The sequence below is a fragment of the Delphinapterus leucas genome, chromosome 6, assembly GCF_059928025.1.
Source record: "Delphinapterus leucas isolate spDelLeu-1000000601 "Yukka" chromosome 6, BTC_Dleu_Yukka2, whole genome shotgun sequence".
Taxonomy (NCBI): Eukaryota; Metazoa; Chordata; class Mammalia; order Artiodactyla; family Monodontidae; genus Delphinapterus; species Delphinapterus leucas.
In genome coordinates, this window is record NC_143134.1 from 28,604,601 (window position 1) to 28,621,163 (window position 16,563).

Sequence of the window (16,563 nt, forward strand, 5' to 3'; positions counted from 1 at the left end):
GGTCCAGGAAGATCCCACATGCTGCAGTGCCCATGAGCCATGGCTGCTGAGCCTGCGTGTCCGGAGCCTGTGCTCTGCAATGGGAGAGGCCACAACAGTGAGAGGTCTGTGTATCACAAAACAAACAAACAAACACACAAAAACAAATTAAAAAATGTGTTGTTTAATTTCCACATATTTGTGGATTTTTCTGTTTTCCTTCTTCTATTGATTTCTAATTTCATTCCATTGTGATCTGAAAAGATACTTTGTTTCCAATCAGTCTTTTACATCCATTGAGACTTATTTTGTGACCCAACATATGGTCCATCCTGGAGAATGCTCCATGCACACCTTAGAGTGGAAGTTGGGTGGTATATTCTGTATATGTGCCTTAGGACCAATTGGTATATAGTGCTGTTCACACTCTCTCTTTTGTTAATTATCTTCTCTCTCATTGTTTTATCCATTAGGGAAAGTGGAATACCAAAATTTCCTACTATTGTTATGAAGCTGTCCGTTTCTCCCTTTAATTCTGTCAATGTTAGATTCATATATTTAGGAGCTCTGATATTTGGCACATATATGTTTATAATTGTCTTATCTTCAGTGTGAATTGACCCTTTTGCCATTATATAGTATCCTTTTTATATATCCTTTCTATCGCATAACAGTTTTTGACTTAAAGTTTAATTTTGTCTGATATTAGTATAGCCACCCCTGCTCTCTTTTGGAAAAATTTTCCCCATATTTTCATTTAACCTATGTATGACCTTATCTCTAAAGTGAATCTTTTATAGACATGATACAATTGTGTCCTCTTTTCTGTCTGTTTTGCCAATCTATATTTTTAGATTGCAGAGTTTAATCCATTTACATTTGAAGTAATTATTGATAAGATAGAACTTTTCTTATGTGCTTCCAGTGTGTCTTGTACCTTTTTGTCCTTCATTACTTCTTACTGTGTTTCACTTTTTTAAGATGATTTTTTTTATTAACACATTTTGATTTCCTCCTCATTTTATTTTGTGCATATTTTATAAATATTTTCTTTGTGATTACCATGAGAATTACATATAACATCCTAAAAGTATAACAATCTATTTCAAATTTATAACAAGTTAACTTCAGTCACCTACAAAACTCTCCTCCCTTACAGCTCTGTCCCATTACTTTATGTTTTTAATATCATAAATTATCTATCTATATGTTGTACCCATTAACATAGATTTATTATTAGCTTTTGTGCTTTTGTCTTTTAAGTCCTGTAAAAGACTAAAAAGTGGAGTTAAGAACCAATATTACAATAATACTGGTTTTCATATTTTTCCATGTCTTTATCTTTACTGAAGAACTTTATATTTTCATAAGGCTTTGAGTTACTGTCTAGTATCATTTCATTTCAACTTGAAGTTCTGCCTTTAGGATTTCTTGCATGCTGGTCAAGGGACAATAAATTCACTCAGCATTTGTTCATCTGGGAATGTATTAATTTCTCCTTCATTTTTGAAAGACAGTTTTGATGTATACAGAATTTCTTTGTTGATAGTTGCATTTCTTTTGGCATTTTCCCACTGCCTTCTGGCCTACAAGATTTCTGCTGAGAAATCTGCTGATTATCTTATTGAGGATCCTTCATATTGACAAGTTGCTTTTCTTTTGCTATTTTCAAGAGTCTTTCTTTGTCTTTGACTTTTGACAGTTTTATTATAATTTGTCTCAGTGTAGGTATCTTTGGATTGATATTATTTACAATTTGTTATGCTTCTTGTATTTGCATATACATGTGTTTCCTCAAATTTGGGAATTTTGGGTCATTATTACTTCAAATAATCTCTATGGTCCTTTCTTTCTCTTCTACTTCTGGGACTTCTTTAATACCTGTATTGATTTGCTTAGTGGTACCCCGTAAGTCCCTTAAGCTCTTTTCACTTTTCTTTAATCTTTTTTTCTTTTTATTCTTCACACATGATAAAATGTGTGAAATGACCTCTCTTCAAGTCTGCTAATTCTTTTTCTTGTCTGTTTGATTCAGATATTGAAGCTCTTTAATGAATTTTTCAATTCTATAATTGTATTTTTAGGCTTCAGAATTTCTGTTTGTTTATTGTAATTTTGATCTCTTTTTTGATATTCTTATTTTGTTCATATGTTTTTCTGATTTCTTTTTGTTCTTTGTCCATGTTCTACTTTAGCTAATTTCTTTAGTGTCCATTTCCAGAGATTTATTTTATTCCTGTGAATGGGCCACATTTACTCATTTCTTTGTATGCTTTGTGAACATTTTTGGAAAACTGGGCAATTCAAAAACACAGCCAACTTTCCCAGTCTTTGCAGACTGAATCTGTGCAGGGAAAGACCTTCACTAATTAGCCTGGCATACTGGCATAACGTCTTCTTAGGCCTTTTGGGGGCATGCATCTTCTCTGGGACTGTACATGTGCTTTTTTCCCTGATTTTCCCATATACATGACGGCTTTTAAATGTTTTAATGTGCCTAAGAGTCTCGCCCCTGCTTTTTCCCATGACATTAGATGTTCTATTGTGTTCCTCTATGTAATCTATGGTCTCCCTGCAGTTTTCAAGTGTTGTGGCACCTGATATACAAATATTGCCAACTGTAGAGGAAGAAAAATTTCTCTTTCTGCTCTTTTAGGTTCTGTGTCTAAAAGTTAAATTGACAGAGACAGTTTAACAGGAGAAAGAACAATTTTAATTATTTATGTATGAACAAGAGTCTCACAAAAATATGAGACTCAAAGAGGCAGCCAGATGATGGAGGTTTATATACCATCCTGAGATAAGAAAAGAGTAGGGGTTTGGGACTTCTAGGTGTGGGGAAAGCATATTTTAGGAAGATAAGGAAAGAAAATGTATGTTAAATAAATGTTGCTTTATTATGCATATAAGATTCTCTCAGGACAAATTTATCTCTGGAAACAGCTCTCTTTCTGGTATAGATATCTTTTCTAATGGGAATTTCCTGTATAAAAGTAGATTTCCTTTACAAATAGGGAAATTTAGACTTTATCTTAGGCAGGTAAGGGGGAAGTAAAGAGCTTTTCCTGAGTCTGCTGGTTCTCTATTGCCTTCAGCTCAAAATAATTCATATGCCAAAGTGGTACATTTGGGGGTGGCATACTCTGAACGCCTTCATCATCATTTCTATGTGATTTCTGAGTCAGGCAAGACAGAAATTTTGTCTTTTGGACAGCTGCCAGACAAGCTAGAATGTTGCAGATAAGTTCATTTTTTTCTTTTGACCCAAGGGAGGTACTAGGAATTGGGTGCCTTCCTCTGGACCACACTCTTCCTGCCTCTGACTCCAGACTGGGATCAGGGTGAGCAAAACCAACACATAATTTCCTACTGCTTTGAGTGTGGCCTTTTCTTGACTGGGCATTCACTTTGTTGCTGCATATTCTTGGCTGGTTTTTAGAGCTCCCATAAACTTACTTCACTCAGTCTGTTGTCATTTACTTGATGTTTCCATGGGAGAATAAGGGTTTGGACCTTCCCAGTTTGCCATCTTGCTCAAGTTTTTTTTCTTTTTGCAGTACGCAGGCCTCTCACTGTTGTGGCCTCTCCCGTTGCGGAGTACAGGCTCTGGACGTGCAGGCTCAGTGGCCATGGCTCACGGGCCCAGCCGCTCCGCGGCATGTGGGACCCTCCCAGACCGGGGCACGAACCCGCGTCCCCTGCATCGGCAGGCAGACTCTCAACCACTGCGCCACCAGGGAAGCCCTTGCTCAAGTTTTTTGACCCCTGTATATTCTTAATTGGTTTAGATCTTGGGTGGGGAGTGCATGGCGTTTATGTACTTCACCCTCAAATTTCTTCAACCCAACATATTGAGACAGTGATGAATGAGGCATTCATGGTGTTCACATTCATTTAGCTTACAGTCAAAAGAGGAAGACAAAATAAATAAGTATAAACAGCTAATAAATAAACAAATAGAAGATGTAAATTAATCACGATCTAGACTCTAAATGAAGCAGAATCTAGGGACTGGGTGATGGGTGGTATATTAGTTTGCTGGGGTTGCTGCAACAAAGTGCCACATACTGAGGGACTTAAAGAAACAGAAATTTGTTGTCTCACAGTTCTGGAGGCTGGAAGACTGGAAGCTACAGTTTACAGTTCAAGAGGCTTCAAGTTGTTCTCAGGGCCAGATTCCCTCTGAAACCCAGGGAGAATCTTTCCTTGCCTCTTCTAGCATCTGGTGTTTTCTGGTAATCCTCGGCTTTCCTTGACTTATAGATACATCACTCCAATCTCTGCCTCCATCATCAGATAGCTGCCTTCTCCCTGAGTATCTCTTCTCCTCTTCTTAGAAGGAGGCCAACCATATTAAAGTAAGGGCCACTGTACTCTAGCATGACCTCGTTTTAATTTAACTAGTTACTGTGGCCACAAACCTATTTCCAAATAAAGTCACGTATTGAGTTACTAGTAATTAGTACTTCACATATTTTTTTGGGGGGGGTGGCACAATTCAGCCCACAGCAGGAGGTGATGCAAGTTTAAACAGGACAGTCAAGGAAGGCCTCTCTCCAGGCAATGCATTTAGGAATAGATTTGAGGCAAAGAATGTAGTGGAATGACCATGGCAAAATATGCTCACAGAGCTGAGATGCAGAGCATGTGCAACAGCCTTGATGGGAGGAAAGCCTTGGTGCATTTGGGGAATTGAAAGAAGCCCAGTTGGGCCGGCACTTGAGAGCAGAAGGACGTAGGGCATGAAATGAAATTGGAGAAGCAGCAAGCCACTGGATCATGAGAGCCTTGGGAGCCAACATAAATGTTGGGCTTGATTCTAAAAGCTCTGGGATTCTCCTCCAGCCTTCACTCCTCCTCACTGCTTGGGGAACAGACAGGAGATCCCAAGCATAGATGAGGGGAGAGAGCTTAGAAACTCAGACTCATCCGATGATACCGTCAGTCTTTTTGATTCTTCAAAGGGGCCAAGAGTGAGAGGGACAGAAGACTTGTTTCTGCTACATATTTTACAGATAGAAAAGGGAGAAATGATGATGTGGAAGAGACAAATGCTTAGAATGAATGTAATCCTGAGCACAGTGGAGAAACTGTCCTGCTAAGGAGGAGGAGTGGCTGTGTGAGTGGCTAGAAAGGGGGATGCTTGAAACCAATGTTCCATTGTCCTGTAATGTTTACATAATGACACCAGGGAGCAGGATGTGGCAATCAGTGGTGATGGCTGGGGTATGGTGGGGGAAAAAGTCACTGGAAACAAGGAGATAATGGAAAGAAGAGAGCAGAGCGTGGGATGAATCTGTTAGGTGGTACTGGATCCAGGTAGAGAGAAAGACCACCAGACCTAAAGCATGGCAAGATGAATGGAAGAAGTTGTCACAGTGTAAAAGCAGGCAGTATTTTGCAGCCAGACAGGGAGATATGGCTCAGAAGATACAATGCATTGAGACCAAGGAGGTAATGGAGCAGAGAGAAAAAATAATCTCTGTTTGAGATGCTACAGGAAAAGTGGGGACTGGAGAACAATCAGCTTTTAATTAGGGCAAAGGGGTGGCAGACTCTCCCACAAAGCAGTGTAGGATTTAGAGGAACTTGATGAATAAGGCACAAGTGTTCCATTGGCTAGAATGGAAGGTTAGGGGAGAAGGGAAGGCAAGGGGTTTGATGGGCTGGATCCGGGGATGTGCAGAGCAGTGCACAGGGTTGCATTTTATGGATAGAATCATCTGTATGTATTCACTAATATTTTAGTAGACCAAGAGAACTAGGTCAACCTTAGATAAGGCAGGGATGAGAATCTCTGAGATTACAGAAAACAGATGTCAGCTTTAGTATCTGTGTAGCCCGGGTAAGCTGAAAAGATTAATAACAGATAGCAAGCATGGTGCTTTGTCCTTCTTGGGCTGAATATAGTATGGAGGGGGGCAAGGAAGGAGAGACGCAAAACCACCTTAGACTTAAAAGCATCTGGTACATTTGTACAGAGCCCGAAAGGATGATTAAAAATACAGAAGCAGAATGAAAACTAATGGAATAATATAGAATTTTATTCTCTGTAAAAAGATCTGCCTCTGAAATTCTTTATTCATAACAAATTGATGCTATTCTCTACAAGTCACCCTTGGCTTCTAAAGAGGGTGCTGCCACCCCACATTGCCCCAGTAGCTGGAGTGTTGCTGTTGAAGGCTGTCAGCTGATTTCCTTCCTGGGACTCGCCCTCAAAAGGGCCTAGAGGGAGAATAGCATACATACAATGACTAATCTAGGGGTGGTTCTCAATGTGGGACATCTTTGAAGGGCCAACCCAACTTCAGAGGTCTTGTTTTGGGGCCAGGGAACTTGTGGACAAAAATCAATGAAAATTTTATTTTCTTCTTCTCTTATGTTCATGGGCCTGGGTTTCTTTTCTCCACATAGATGTGAAAACCTTTTTGCATTTCAGGGCTGAGATCTTACTTTGGAGGATCTGGCCTATACAGGGGTTAGGCTGGAGTGACTCCATGGGGAAGAAGATAGAGGTAGGAGTTTGAGCAGAAGAGAGCCACTCCTGGAGGTGGACATCCTGACTGCTCACAAGATTGCTGGGAAATGGGGTGGTCTTCTGGGCAGTGGAGTCCTGCACCCCACCCTTATGTGGTAGAAACTTAGAAGGGATGGCTGCACAGCCAGGTACTATGGTGCTGGGGAAATCTGAAGGACAAGAAACATCTGGGAAGGGGGTGTATTTCTTCCAGCGCACATTCAATCCAGATGATACCCTTTCAACAATTTGTAAGGAGATATGTTGACATAGCATTTGTTAAAAATATAATTAAAAAACAAACTTTAGTGCAATGTGTTTCAAACTCTACTCTGCATCATCACAATTACCTGATCACCTGGATTGTTTGCTAAAATGCAGATGGCTGTGCACCACTTTCAGAGATTCTCTTACAGTAAATCTGTGGTGGGGCTAAAATGTCAATTTCTAAAAATTTCCCAGATGATGCTGATACTGCTGGTGCCCAGAACCACTGTTTTAGAGAAAACAGGATGAAAGTGAGACAACGAGACACACAAAGAACACAGCCCAAAGGTATATCTTTTCATTATGTGCTTGCTTGCTCAGCAGCAAACTAGAGAGCGTCGCGCCTTATCCCTCAGCTCGTGACCCCATTGTTAGAATGTGGCTCTGCCTCTCCCTTGATGGTGTCTGGCACTCTGTGGATCTGTAGACCCAGGTCCTCAATGGAACTGCCAGCCCTCACCTGGACTATGCTGCCCTGGAGGAGGAGCAGAGTTGATGTGCTTGGTTGTGCGGTTTGCATGATGTACAAAGGTGACCAGCTGAGGGCGAGAGGGGTGCTGGGGTTCAGAAGGTGCCCCACTCACCCAGCTGGGGACCTGGCGTGGGCTACACCTGCCCCAGGCAGGTTCTCTGCACAAAGGGTCCTCTGTCCCTTAAGCCATGTGCTGTCTTGGGGATGAGGTGGGGAGAGATTGTGTGCACCTAGAGCAGGGTCCTTTTTCTAACTTGCACAGAGGCTAAGTGTACCCGTGTAGAGTCTTAAGTCGAAGGGCAAAGTGAGAATGCAGCTGGGGAACTTCTTTTCTACAACCACCCCTCAAAAGGTCCTGGGACACATGTGTGAGTCTGTGGAGAAGCACGGGGCTTGCTCCGAACGGGGGACACTGGGTTGACTGAGCCAGTTTCAATGTGCTTTAGAAAATAGAGGAATGTTATGCTTCTCGTACCTGAGCACATTACCACTTGTTATCAGTGTCTTCATTACCTGGGTGGCTGAGCTCAGTGGGTCCCAGCTGCAAGCAGCCTCAGCGTGACCAGGGAACTTGTTACAATCACACATTTTGGGACCCGCCCCAGCTGTGCTGAATCAAAAAACCTGGGATGTGGCCCAGCTGGCTGTTTAGCAAGCTCCCTCCCCCCCAGGTGATTCTGATGCAAGTTAGAGTTTGAGAGACACTGGCATCCCACCTCCAACAAGCCTAGAAATCTGACGATCTTATTACATCAGATCCTGAGACTGTAGCCTTGGGAGCAATCTGTTCCTTCTGGCTGATGAAAAGTCAGGGCTTGTGGAGAGTGACAAGAGACACCAGGGCCATCGTTTGAAGTATTTTGTTCCTTGTTTAAATGTGCCCTCTGGGACCCTTGCTTCATATTCTCAGAACAAATAATGATTATATGTGGCAAAATGCAGAATTCTACTGCAGTGTGGAGTTTGCAGAATCAAACTGGCTTCCTTCACCACCTCCATATTCTTGCTCCCTACTAATTTGGTGCCAGAATTTGCTTTTTACCTTTAATATGTTTACCTCTTTAAATCTTTCACCCTTCTCTATTCAGCCCTCAACTTCCATTTTATCATTTAACCTGATAACCTACGTTTTGGGATTGTCATGGGAAACACCTCGATTTGATGGTTCTTTCAGATTGAAGAAATGGAGGCAGACACCGAGGGTCTGTGTCTCTGAGACCTCCTTTGGGACAGCTTTCCTAATGGCCATCCACTCCTTTGTAATGAAGAGAAGACTGGGAAGAGAGTGATACCCTGTTTTCAGGCATCATTAAAATAGTAGATTTGCTGATGGTAGCCTTAAATGACAAAAATGGTTTTTTATTCATATTCCAATGGCCATAGCTTCAAGGTCAGAATTAGGGTGAATGAGTGAGCAAAATAAATTTTCTTGATTACATACATACTAAAGTAAGATTAAAAACAACAACAACACATACTTCCTGTGAATAGCAGGGCAGAAATTTACTTTGGAAATGAACATCAAAGGACAATGCTAACTGAAATTGTAAATTGGAAACAGTCTTAGAACTGACAAATGCAATTCTTTAAGCAAAATCAAATTTAAAGAACAAAAAAATATTGCCCAATTATTTTAGAAAATTTGGTATTAAAAAAAGAATGAGTTATAATAGGGAGAAGAAATCTTCCTCAAATGTAGTTTGAATATGGATCAGTGTTATAGGAAAGCATTTCCTTTAAGTGTCGGCACAGAATTGTTAGCCATGAACCTAATTCTTGCTGATTTACCTGTTTTTGGTCAATGATTCTTTGACAACATGTTTTATCAGTGTCAGAAAATATACCTGGTTATTTCCCTGAAATACTGATGTGAAACTACTCAGTGTAAAAGCAGTGTTAGCCCCAGATTGTTACAGGAGCCTATTAAATTAGAATGTATTAATCTGCAGTGTGTGGTTGGCTGTTCATCATGGCCCGATTTCATCTGCCTTATAAATGAGGTTTTTAATTTAGTAGCTGGACACTGAAAGAGAGCCTTACGCGTTTAGTAGTAATTATAGCTGGTAATGTGAACAACTAAAACAAAAGAATCTGGTGCACTTTCAATGAAATTATTTTAACTCATCGAATTCGCTGAGAATTACAGTCTTGACCATCTATTCCAGGAGCACGCAGTAGGTGGCACCTAAAAGCTCTTTGGAGGCGAGCAGACGCCATTTAAGCAGAAGCATCTGCCGCTGCAGCAGCTGGCACAGCTGAGAAGTCCGAGATTGAAGGGGGAAGAAGGAGGGGGAGCTGGAGGACTGTGGGGCGGCTGTGACCACCCCGGGCCCGCCCGGGCTGGGCGGCGCAGGTGCGCGGGGGCGCGGGGCGCACGGGCGGGCGAGCAGCTGACAGCATCGTCACGGCGGCGCGAGGGAGCGCGCGCCCCGCCTGCCTGCGGGAGGAGCCCTCATCCTCACAGCCTGCGCTGCCCTGTCCTATGCGAGGCGAGCTCGGAAGAAGCCCTGAGCAGAGTTGTGTTCATCCTCAGGTAACCGATTTCTCTTCCTTTGCTGTGGCTTCGCTGCTTCTTCACTGGGGCACCGACGGCTTTGGCATCCTTGTTTGCCAGCCCCTGAGAAGGGACGCTATCTGGGGGGGCGAGTCAGCAATATAAGGGGAAAAAGCTGCATTTCTGTACCCTTGTCAGGGAGGGTGAGCATGTTGGTACACTTTTCTAAAACATGTCCTTAAAAATAAATCTGCATCTTACACATTATTTGGGGTTCCTTCCAAAGCAGGAATTCGTGTTTTAGAAAATGCTACAGTGCAGGTGTTTCTATTAATGTGGAAGTTGATTTAATGGATTTAGGAAAGTCCTGAAAAGATGTGGTCCAAAGTGAGTGAAATGCGAGGCACGTTAGGGGCTGCTGTTTTGTTTCAGCGTGTTTTCCTACTAGACCGGAGCCCTTCGCGGGCTTGGCTGAGACTTGGCTAAATATTTTAATTCTCCTTTTAAAGAATGTGTTTCATGACGTTACAAGTGTTTTTTTCCTGTTTCGTTGTTGTAAGAACAGAAGATGGGAAAGGCGCCGCATCCCATCTTTAGTTGTAAGATTGTGGTTCCCATTAAGATGACAATGACTGCTGACAGCTCCCTGGGTCGCCTGCAAAGCATTGCTGGCTTCTCACCATGTGGGAACCTGCCTGAGTCTTCCGTCCTGAAAAATGCTGTTTTCCTCCTTTAAAACTCCTATTCACGTTCTATGGGGGTTTGGGAGACTTTTAAAACTAGAAGCTCTGTGAATCATGTTACATTCATTGAATGGTGAAATACACCGTTGTGGTGGAATTGTTTCTTCCCACTGTGCAGTGACACAGCTTGCCTTCCTTAGGAATTTATTCTACATATTTGCCCACGTTGTTTTTTGAATGACCCCCTAACATGTGAGAAGCCAGTCTTAGCATAGGGGACCTTTTTTGCTTTGAACTAAAAACTTAAAAAATATATATATATTCTTTTTAAGGAAGATTTTCTAGGTAACAGTAAAAGGCTGGAGAATTTTACATTCCAAATCAGTCCAAATGCACTTCTTTTCCAGTGGCATTTGGATTCGAAGAGGTGGAGTGGGAGGGAGAGAAAAGAGGAGGATAAAATTAGAATAAATTTAACAAATTTGTGGGGGAATACTATTTTTTTGGTTGTTGCCTGAAATTGCAAATTGTCAAGAATTCTATCTCTGGAAATGCAGGAGATCCTATGGGCTGAGGTAAATGAAAATCCATAGTTCATTTTATAGAAACAGAAGACACAAAGCAGGGAAGCATTTTCATCCCATTTAACACATGGCATTTAATTTGGTAATAGGGACCATGGTGCCTGGTGAACACAGGAAGGAAGGGGAGAGAGAGGTGATTGTCTCCACCATCGCACAGTATTGCTGCTCAGTTATCTCTGCAAGATGGCAAATATATGTGCATGGTTATTGCAGAAACCTCCAGAATCTTTTCTTGTTACATCTTTAATAGAGTTGTTCCAAAGAAGAGACTCAGAAAACACCTGAATTGAATTCCAAGTTGTAGAAGTCCCTTTTCAGCTTGTGTCTAGCAAGCTAGCATTCTCAGCAATCAGCAGTGCCATCTCACCATGAGAACAGAGAAGACTTTATTCATTTTATGCTGTGCATCTCCTAGAAACCACACCAGACTTTATTAGAAATGTATTATTTCAGGAGTAAATACTGTCTCTAATCTAATACCTGCATATCTTATTGAAAAACTAAAACCTTTGAAAAATAACAGGGTTCTTTTTTTCAAAAGAGTGTAGCTGTGATAATAAACATATGTTCATTTTTCTAATTTTGTGGCCATAGTTGATATATATTAGTATATTGGAAAATAACATTAATTTAGACAAAATCATTATTTTCCCCCAAGATAAAGGAAGTCAATTTTTGCACTACAGAATTTCTTTGTTACAAAGAGGAACATTTGCCTGTCTGGGTGAGGAGGCTGCCTGCCAGCTGTTTTAAGTTAAAATGGGCTCAGTGCTGACCTGTAACATTCAGTTCAGATGACCATGGTGCCCCATTCCCGCTTATATGGTGAATTGAGTCTATCTGTCTTGTCTGTCTATCATCTGTTTATCATCCAGATATTAATCATTTATTTATGTACTTGGTATGGATGTTTATAATGGACAGATGTCTTTTTAAAGGCAGAGCTGATTTCTAGGACAATGGTTTTGGTTCTGATTTTTCTAGGAAAATAGCTGCTCTTAAAAGGGGAGGTGGTGATTGTCATGTTGTCACAATTGCTAACATTCTTTTACAAGTAAAATTGACACATGCATGCACATTTAAGGATTAATGTAAAAATTATTTGATTTCAAATTATGTTTTAGTTTTTATTTTTATTATGTGGCTTGCAAGTCTGTCTTCCTTGACCAGGTAAGTACTTTTTAAAGTACTCGGAACAAATGCCGTCTCATCCTCTCCTCCTTTGCTCTTGTCACTAGCAAATTCAGGAAAGGAAGATTGCTGTAGCTCTCTCCTTAGTGCAGTTTTTTCCCATAAATCAGTACCATCCAATAGAAATAAAGTGTTTGAGCCACATGCATAATTTAACGTGTCTTAGTAGTCACAATAGAAAAGTAAATATAAACAGGTGAAATTAATTTTAATAATATACTTTCTTTAACCCAGTATATAAAAAAATGACCATTTAAAGTTGTAGTCAATACAAAATACTAATATTTTACATTTTTTGTGTTAAGTGTTACACTTACAGAGCATCTCAATTCCGATTAGCCATGTTTCCAGAGGTCAATAGCCCATGTTGCTAGAGGCTGTTATATTGGCCAGCACAACTATAGAACGTTAACCTTTTGACAAAACAATTTAAAAGCTGAAATATTAAATTAAACTGGTTACACACTATCAAAAATAAATATATAAATGATCTCAAATTGCTATAAGACCTGTGTCCTACCCTGCCCTGCGATTAAGTAGTTGTGCAGTCTTGAACCTATTTTTACTACTTTATCAGTAAAACAAGAGGATTGGGTCAAATACTACCCCTGGTTTTATAAAAAATAACCAGTAGATGTGAATTCAACCTGCAGGCAGCCTAGAGATCTACTGTAGCAGAAAAAAAGGGAGCGGACTTAGTGGTGGGCATTTCCATTTTGCACCAAGTTTGCTTTGGTCCAGTCCCTGAGGTCCCATGCCTCATTGGAGATCATTCAATTTTCATATTTAAATTACTTTACTGGGCAAGTGGCAGCAAACCTACTGTAAAATCAATAGATAACTAGTGAGCTAGTATTTAGATCTTTTAATATTATCCTTCACTAGCATGCATATCTTTGTTCGTATCTATCTATTTCAACACCATTAAACAAAGTTTGGTGAAAGGTAATGCTTTATAATTGACTGATCCATGAGTACTGACTTCCTGAAACACAGAAATGAATACCTTAATGAAAAGATGTCAGTTTCTTCACCCAGTCTCTGGATAGCTTGTGTGATCAATGAGTGCTGGGTACCATTTCCATTGCATGGCTTTCCGCCCTGGAAATCATAACAGGACCTTTAAAGAGAGCTTTTTTTCTGTATGAAAGGAGTTTATGCACTGTTTTTCTAAAACTAATTAATGTCTGGAAAGTGATGTTTTTCTGAGGAAATAAGAGAACAGAGGAACACTCCATTAGGCCTCCCTGTAGTAATTTGTGTCTTTCTCTGTGTGTCTCTGTCTGTCTCTCTGTGTCTTTCTCTCTCCCTCATCCCTCTTCCCCCCACACCCCTTAACTTCTGAAGCTGGGCTCCAGAAGAGTACAGATATTCATCAGCATTTAGACAGAGAAGGCTTTGCAGGGGTAACTTATGTCCTCTTTACACTCAGAGGTGTTTTATTGGAGCACCTCTGTGACTTCTGACTTTGGAGTTTATCTTCAGATGATGCTGAGCAAAGAGGAAAAATGATCAGTATCCAGGACTCTGCATCCAGAGCAAAGTCAGGAGTTCTCTCAGGTCTCTGTTACATTAAAAATCCAGCTCAAAGGCATTTTCCTTTTGGTACTTGAACTTATCTCCCCAACACCACCACCCAGCTGCCACCCTCTCCCCCCTCCACTTACATATACACCCATAAGAGCAACGGGTTATATCAATGCCTTCTTGAAATAGTCCCCTGAGATTTAAAGAAAAGTGTTTGTGGAATAGTCCCCTACACTTAAAGAAGAATTGTGCTTCTCTTTTGAGGTCCCTTTGGGCTGCATTGTGTTCTTGACCACAGAGTAGTGGGAGGGCATCGCAAAATGGAAAACTGACCTTACTGTTTTTGTGAGGTGTATGTAAGTGTACATCTATGTAAGGTCTGTGTAAGCTCTATGCAAGGAAAAAAGAGCCTGGAAATGTTGAATGATAGAAATGACTGGGTGACCTAGATTTTGAAAAGAATCTAAATTTTCCAGGATATCATGACAACCACATGTTTATATATTTTTGATTATTCCAAGTAGATTTACAGATGGCACTCTGGGCACCTCTTCTTTGTTCTGCCCTTCTTTTAAATGTTAATTTAAATTCCTCTAAATATACCATCAATTTCAAGATGCAGAAATAAATCAGATTGTTGGAGCAACTATTTAAACATAAAGAATGAAAATGTAGATATAGAGAATGTTTAATGATCTCAGAGTAGGGAAGAATTTTCTAAGGATGATACCAAACTGGGATTCTAAAGAGGAAAAGCTTGTTAAATTTGGCTTCTCAGAAATTTAAAATTTCTGTCCAGGAAAAAGAAACAATATTGAAGGACAAATGGCAGCTGGGAATAAACATTTTCAACTTATTTAAGATGAGGTCTAATTTCCTTAATACAGTAGGTCTCAGATTTTGAGCAGTCAAATCACCTGATGGGGTGGTTAAACCTGAGATTGCTGGGTTCAACCCAAGAGACTCTGATTCAGTGGGGCAATGGCAGTTGGAGCATGGTCCCGGGTGAGGGGGACAATGCTGGTCTGCTGAACACAGCTTGAGAATGACCGCCTTGAAATAGGACAGATACGATCATTGCAAACTAATAGGAAACTGAGCAGAGCACAGGATCATGCAGGTCTCAAAGATACAAATTACTTTTAACATATGCAGAAATGCTCAGTCTCACACAAATTAAATAAATGCAATTTAAACAGTCATGAGAAACAGCCTTCTTGTTACATTGGGGAGGATCCAAGAATTGATAATCCAGGCCCACGGGGCTATGCCAGGTGCGGGGAACTAGCACTGTCGCACACCATTAGGGGCAAATTGGTGGTAATTTTGGAGAGCAACTGGCAATCTCTACCAAATTTAAAATGCACATACACTTTGATCCAGTAGTTCCATTTATAGGAAGTTAGTCTACATGTAGACTCAAAAACGTGATGAGATAATTATATGTTTGTTGTGCAAAGAAAGTAGTCAGTGAGAAACTGGTTGATAAATGATGGACCATCTCAGGAGTTCTATGCAGCTGGTAAAAAGCACAATATGGCTTCGTATGTACTAATATGGATCTGCATGAACACTGGGTACCACACTTGCATTTGTGTGTGCGTGCTTCTGTCACTAATGAGCTGTCAGTTGATATCTATCCCTCTTTGCCTAGATAACATTTTGTTAACACCTGATACCACTAAACTCGTAACACATACTAAATGTTTCAGTACAAACCCTCCTTTCCCATTTGATTTGTGCTCTTGACTATTTCTGGTGATTGAAACAGAGATCATGTTGTATAAGATGCCTCTGTGAATTAATGTGAAAAAACGAGCCTGATCAAGTTAATGCATTGGAAATGGATATGACATATATATATATATATATATATATATATATATATATATATATATAAAATCTCATTTCCAAACATGACATATTGGTTTTTTTTTACACTGATTATTATTTTATACTATTTTCATTCTTATATGGACATTCTGAGAATTTTCTCTCTGTCCTTTAGGACAATTCCAGGTTCCATTGAAGCTGTTCTGTTTCCATTATGGAAACACAAGCCAGGTTTGGGGCCCAGGGATCTTGGTCTACAACCCTGAGATGACCAGTGTGACCCAAACCTTAATTGCAGGGCTTGTATTAATTAGGAACTGTGAGTCTTTAACTCAGCATTGAAAGGCATGTGAGTCATAAACATTTTTGTATCATCTCATTGCCTTTTCCTAAGGCCTGTGAAGACCAGCAAAATCGGAATTCCTACTCTGACTACAGTCTCATGTGGCCTGGCCCTTCACTGGTCAGCCTTATCAGGACACTTTTGCCCCTGGCATTGGGACTATGCTAAAATACTGATTCAAATATCCATGACGTAAGTATAACCCATGTTTTCCTACAAGCGGGTGTTATATTAGCCACCTGGTATCGTTGCTCAGAGTTCAGCTTTTGATGTGGACCTTTTATAAGGCATCTCTAACCTTTTTGATGAATCAGAAAACATCACCAGTCATCCATTATTCCCTGCCTAACATCATTGTTACATTTTTTAAAATAAATACGAGATGTTCTGAAAATTGCTTGGCAATATTACATGTTAGTGTAAAAAATCTTCCTCCAACATTTCATAATCCAGAGCTCCTTGTTCAGTTGTTTCTAATTTGGATTGGCCTGAAAGTCTTATTGGGTTTGCTAAACCTGAGTTGAATGCAGGTTCTGCCACTTACTAGCTGTGCATCAGTGCACTGTTACTTTAACCACCTAAGTTCTCACTTCCCTTACCTGTGAAATGGGGCTGCTGATACCCAAATCAGAGACGTTTTAAAGATCAAGCTTGTCTGGGACCTCTCAACACT